Raw genomic sequence first — 6,373 nt, 5'->3', positions numbered from 1 at the left:
ATCAATAGGTTTCTAGACTTATTTCTGAGATATTGAGTGACAAATACCATACCCACAGTGTCTGCGCGGAGTTTTTATTCTCCGTGTTTCTGGGTCCATTACTCGGTCGATAATTGAAATTTTTCACCATAGATAAAAAATATACCAGCGGAAATGTGTCTTTTAAAATATTTTAGAGTATGAATAGGGTTAAAAATTCGAAAAAGCAAGATTCTTTTGTAACACCACATCTGGAGACGGAAATTTACGACTTTTTTAGGACAACTTAAGCCATAAAAAAATTAATTTGCAAAAAATCCTATCATTCAATATTTGAAAATTTACGTCGAAGTTCAAGGTCGTCATTGTATTGATTAACTGTAAAAATATCGATTGGTGAAGCTGAGCTCAATATTGCACGGGGCAAAGTTAAATGAGTCATGATCATGAGAAAAACGTGTCATGTTTACATTTCTCGAGTACGGGAAAACCCAACTATGACGTCACACATTCCTGAAATAAGCGAAATAAGACAAACCCACAGAACTTTTCCGTCAACAACCATGTAAAAATATTTTTTGCGTTCTGAAATTGACAAAATACCCTACCATGTACATATTATGGCCCGTTTTTATGATTTTATACTACCCGTTTTTACCGTGTATGATCTTACTGAACTAAGAGATCCACTATGACGTCAAAGACGTACTGGACGCGCAGAGTAGGGAAACGGCAGAGTGGATTAATCTATTCCGTAATTTGATAATATTTGCAAGAAATTTTGAATGTTTTCAGATATTTTTATACTAGATAGTGAACGCAAACAAACAGTCAAAAAAATTATACAAGTACTGTGGTTTCAATCTCATTTTGTACATATTTTATCAGAGATTATGACGTAAATCAACTGAGTCACGTGACCATACATCCTTCATCCCCTTAAGTCAAATTTTTATTTTGAAATATCTCTAGTTCTGTAATGGACTCTATGCATGAAATGTCACAGGTATGTATAATGAAAATAAAAACATACTTAAGGTGAAAAAATGTTTCTTAAAGTTTATCAAAATTTCTTAAAGGGGTTAAATTTATACATGTACTTTTTTCTGGAAACAGAAATATGACTTGCATCTTATGAATTTCAGGGACACATGCCATACTTCCGGAAGAGAATGGTGTACGAGATAGTAAAGAAAAAATTACTGCAGTGATGTCATTTCCAGTGCAATATTCGAAGAATTTTGATAAGAAATTGAAATATTTCTGTCATTCACTTAACTATTATTTCTAATGGACGCCTCTTGGAATTGAAATTGCACTAAGAAATATAAAAATGTGAATTTTTCTTAACACAAGCATCGAAGGAGGAAAAGACAGTATTGTTAAATTGGACTCCTATTTCCTGCAAAAGAATTTAAATTCTTACCGAATGTTTGGAGAATTTGGAAATTATTTGTACATGTATTTGAAATTCAGTAAAGAGCTTGTGTGCCAACTATTGAAGGGGTGTGAAATCTGAAAGTGACTTGAAAAAGCATTGAAAACAAAATAGGAGTTCCTTAAGAATGCCTTAAAAACTCTCTGAGAATAGTACATGCATCACAGTATGTTTTGTGGAAAAAAACAGTGCATGCTGCATTTTTGTTTGGATAAATTTTTATTCATGACCAAATACCACCTCAACTGTGCAAGTGTCCATCTTACAAAGTCCAAAAGTTAAGGATGAGAACCAGTTAAGAACAATGAGTACCAGTTCATAATGAGAACTAGTTTATGATGAGTACCAATTCAGGATGAGAACTAGTTTTGGATGAGTACCAATTCAGGATGAGAACTAGTTTAGGATGAGTACCAATTCAGGATGAGAACTAGTTTAGGATGAGTAAGAATTCTGAACTAGTTATAGTGTAGGTATATATACAGTGTTCATCAATTGCTGGAAATTTAGTCAGACTGTGGGAAGTTAACGCCTTCAGCAGTTACTGTAACATCAAAAGCTGAATGTACTTGAATTTATCAGACAGGGCTTTGAATGAAAGAGAATTCATGGAGGGGAATGTGGAATGTGAACATAAAAGTTACAAACTCTATCATTAGTTGTATAAAAATAAACAGCTTTCAACAGTAACACATAATAATTTGGTTGTTTAAAATTATATGGAAGAAGTTTGTGTCTGTCAGTCATAGAGACCAGTGACCATGTACAGTTATGTTGAGAGAGACAGGGATTCCCATGTTGTAATGTAATGTGAAGTCAAAATGTGAAGCATGTACATATTGGAATAAATATTGTGAAACAAGGAAATGTTTTGTTAATCATTAGATTGGCCATGATTTCCAGAAGCTGTTTGGATGGCATATGCAATTTCCAATTATTTTCTGAAAGTGATTTTAATTTATAGGTTTAGCAAAGGAAGAAAAATTTGCCTTAAAAAGTTGTTAGTTTGCCATAGCCTAGCGACCCACTTAAAATATTCTTGACCCATGCATACTTTTTCCCCAGCCATTTTGTGATACCGTATTTGGCAAGTAAGGTGGGTGGGGTAGAGTGGTAATGTTACCCACCGTCGCCTAGAAAATGCAAGATCAGTCCCTGGATATAACTTTTTTTAATTAAATGAATAAAATTGAATATGTGCTGTGGATCATATTAAACGGTTGCGATGGGAATCTGTCACAAGAGAAAGATTACAGGCATCATGCATATCGATTTTGAAAGGGGAGGGGGGGGGGAGAGTCAGAGAAAAAAATACCTAAAAAATTGAAAGCAAAAAAGAGAGAGAATGAAAGAAATCTTATTTCATAGGGGAAAGAATATCCAACTTTCTTTCAGAACCAAATTCTATTAATACATGAACAATACCACATCATTACCTTGATTTAATATAACGTGCGAGTACCCATTATTGCCGAGTACCCATTATTGCCGATTTTCGATTTTACGTTTAAAAATCTGTCAAACGGTAGTTATTTGTAATTTTTTCGCAAGATAAATAAATTACACATTTTTTTCAAACCACCAATCGTCTCGGAGAAAGAAAAAGTTGTTTAGGATTAATAAACTCACCGGTGATATTTCAAGTCTTTGAAAACGCACAAAAAAGCAGTCGTAGAATTCCACTTTCCTGACAGAATCAGTCATGTTTTGGTGAAAATCGAATGAATATTTTCCTGTATGCATCGATACTACACGAAATTATCCAAGATAATATTTCTACTTGCAGAATTTCACGAAAATTACAATGAGTACCGTCAGTACGAAGCGTCTGCAGTACGACGCCATTTTTGTTTCAACCGGGGAGCGGATCAAAATCCATCACACGCACCTGTTCTTAATAATTCTGCAATTATGTTATTTTTATCGATTTGTATTTGCGCATATCGCCTCAAAATTATATGGACAACTTTTAAAATCAAAATAACAAGGTTGAAGTGTCTTATTTAGTTATTTTTTTAATTAAAAAAAAATCTATAAATGGGAATATGAGAAAAAAATACACAAGTTCTGTTGACATGAGAGTACAAAGACATATCCTGGATTCATCCTTGGAGAAACAATATACTCACTTTATAATAACTTGCTCTAATTTTTTTTTCTTCAAGAAATCACACAAAGTAAATATTATGAAAATGAGGTTCTATTGATGATGGGGGGCGGAGCAACCTACTTTCCTTCAAAGACGCTTTTTACAACTCCAAGGCATTTCATAGCTACAAAAACTGGAAACTGAAACCCTGGAAGACCTTGAAGGGTCGAAAGCCAGTTAGCCTCTAGTCATACCTTATAATTGAGCAAAATTCTTTCAAATAATAAATACCAGGGTTACCCCTAGCTGTTGGAATACTGCAGTATTTACTGGACTTTTATGTAGTTATATAATCTATAAATATACAGTGACAAATGTACATGTTTTATAATATAATTTAACAAAACCACTTTAGAAAATTAAAATGCTTTGAATCTTTTTTTTTTTTTTTTTTTTTTGTTATTTGCGACTTGTGAAAAAAGAAGCAATGTAGGTAACAAGATAACACCCACCCCAATGGTTTACAGAGTACATTAATATTGAAGTTAAAAAATTGTTTACAGTTTTTAAAATTAATAATTACCTGGAAATCAAATGTAAACAATGCAATTTTCACTAACAGTCTGCTTCTGAAGGGGGGGGGGGATAAATTGTTTACCAAAATAAATAAAAAAAAAACCATGCATTGCCAAATATTTAGATTTTTTAAAAAATTGGAAGACATAGGGGAAAAAATATCAAACCAAAAAATTAGATTTGCATTGCAATCTCATTTTTCTTAGTGGAATTAATGGGTTTTTTCATTTAATATTAAAGAAGATGGAATTCATGTTCAACTGAAGATTCCCTGTGTAGAATGCAGAAGAATTAGAAATACTTGTATTTAAAATTTTTATGGATTATGATAGATATAAAAATTTTACTTACTGAGCTTTATTTAAGTGGAATGTAATAATATTAGTTCAAAAACATGTTTTTCCTTAGTACTAACAGAGAAGACAAGGAAAAAAAAACATGCTAGAAGTGTTTCATTTACAAGCTACATCAACATACATGTGTGTACCAGAAAATATTCAAATTTAACTCATATGTTATTTAAGGAATGAATATAATGGCTACCCATTTTATACGGTATAAACTGGGTTGGGGCAGTTTATGCTTTATAAACCGCAAAGCAGTTTATAAAAAAGCGTAAACTGTTTCAACCCAGTTTATACCGTATAAAATTGGTAGCTATTAAATTCATTGCTTATAATTTAATTTTCATTCAATAGATGTAAGAAAAAAAATTATTGTTCTAACAAAATGACTTCAATTTGTACAAAATTTGAATGTAACGTCAGGCAGATTGATACGTTTTTGATGCAAGTCATTTTATACGATATAAAGTAAATTTTTTATCCAATCAAATACAACGTTACAACCAGAATTAAATTATTGATACATGAAAATAATTTTTGTTGAATTGACATAGATTGTAAATGCCTAAACCCAAATGCTGTATCAAGCATTGCAAAATGATACTTGTATATCTGTACATCAACAATCTAAGGTACCTTCGGCTAGTATTAACATTCAAATATTTCCAACTTGTGCATCTGTCTTTGTGTCTGACGCTACGGAGGTCCAATATGCATATAAATCTTGTGCGGCTTTTTTTTATGTTTGACGTCAATAGGTGGGGCTATTGAAATTGACACGGGTGGCCTCATGTAATTTGAATCTAGTTGTTTATATTTTTAAAATCTAAATTTAAAGTTTTATTTCACAATGAAAAGGAAATATAATGAATCACTGTCTTCTTAGTTAGCTTCACTCGTTATGCAAATTATCCCACATTTTGAACTATCGTTGATGTCCTAGCATACTCTACTAACTTGACAGTTATTCCTTAAATAACTTTTGAAACTGACTGCCTAAATTTTCTATACAATGGACACATAAATACTTTTCACAATTTTATAATCAAAATGATTTCAATCACATAGCCTTAAACTTTTAGATGTACAGTTTACATTTGCAACTTTTTGACTATTCATTGTATATTTATGGAAACATTTTTTAATTTATTAAATGAAAAAAGAGAAAAGTTACTTCTATTTACAGTTACAACATTTCTTTACATACTCCTATATATATTTTCAATTCTTCACATAAAATGCCAAGCATTAGTTTAGCAGCCATAGACACTACATTTTTACTGAAAAAAAAGTTTGTAAGGGCTGAGGGACCAGTCTTTCTTTTTAACTTAATTTTAAAGTCTTATGGTTTTATTTGAATATTTTTTTTTAAAGAAAAAAGGCTACGTTTTTATTTGCCAACAAAATTTCACAGCAGTTGTGGAATATTCTTTAACAATTCTTCCGCAAGGCCGTAACTAGGCTCAAGCTTATAGTGAGGCAAGTGATCTTGGGGCGCCTGCGTCACAAGCGAGTCCAGGGTATTGTGAGTTTCTCATGGGGTGGGAAAATTCCCAAAACCTTGGTTTTAAAACAATAAAGATTCACATGTAATCGTTGAAAGTTTTCACGTTTCATGGGCGTCAGAAGTAAATTGAAAGTAGAAGGGGGGGGGACAAAAAAAGTACTAGTAAGACCCACTTTTCTATGCATGCCCATCTTTAATAAAAAAAGTTGGGGGCTAAGCCCCCCCCCCCCTCCCGCCCACCGGTTCCGACGCCTACGCGTTTGAATTATTTTTAAAGGACGTGCTGAGATGATCAATTTAACATGCGTTCTTAACGATAATAATTAAAAGCACCTGCTGAGATGATCAATTTAACATGCGTCCTTAACGATAATAATTAAAAGCACCTGCGCATGGTGAGATGAACAATTCACAGAAATTTGAACAAACATAATTGATTC

The 6,373-nt window shown here is 32.4% G+C and overlaps 1 long non-coding RNA gene across 1 annotated transcript; it reads left to right on the top strand.

Annotated features, from left to right (window-relative positions):
- The first annotated feature begins 908 nt into the window (after positions 1 to 908).
- On the top strand, positions 909 to 2,284 carry LOC134242750 (uncharacterized). Its single transcript, XR_009986916.1, has 2 exons — positions 909 to 985; positions 1,125 to 2,284. It is a non-coding gene; the product is annotated as an uncharacterized LOC134242750 (long non-coding RNA).
- The last annotated feature ends 4,089 nt before the right edge of the window (positions 2,285 to 6,373 follow it).

The sequence above is a fragment of the Saccostrea cucullata genome, unplaced genomic scaffold (genome assembly GCF_032062105.1).
Source record: "Saccostrea cucullata isolate Sc308-1 unplaced genomic scaffold, CSIRO_AGI_Scuc_v1 ctg21949, whole genome shotgun sequence".
NCBI classification, from domain to species: Eukaryota; Metazoa; Mollusca; class Bivalvia; order Ostreida; family Ostreidae; genus Saccostrea; species Saccostrea cuccullata.
Note: the sequence above shows the minus strand (reverse complement) of the source record. Positions and strands in the feature narration are given on the sequence as shown.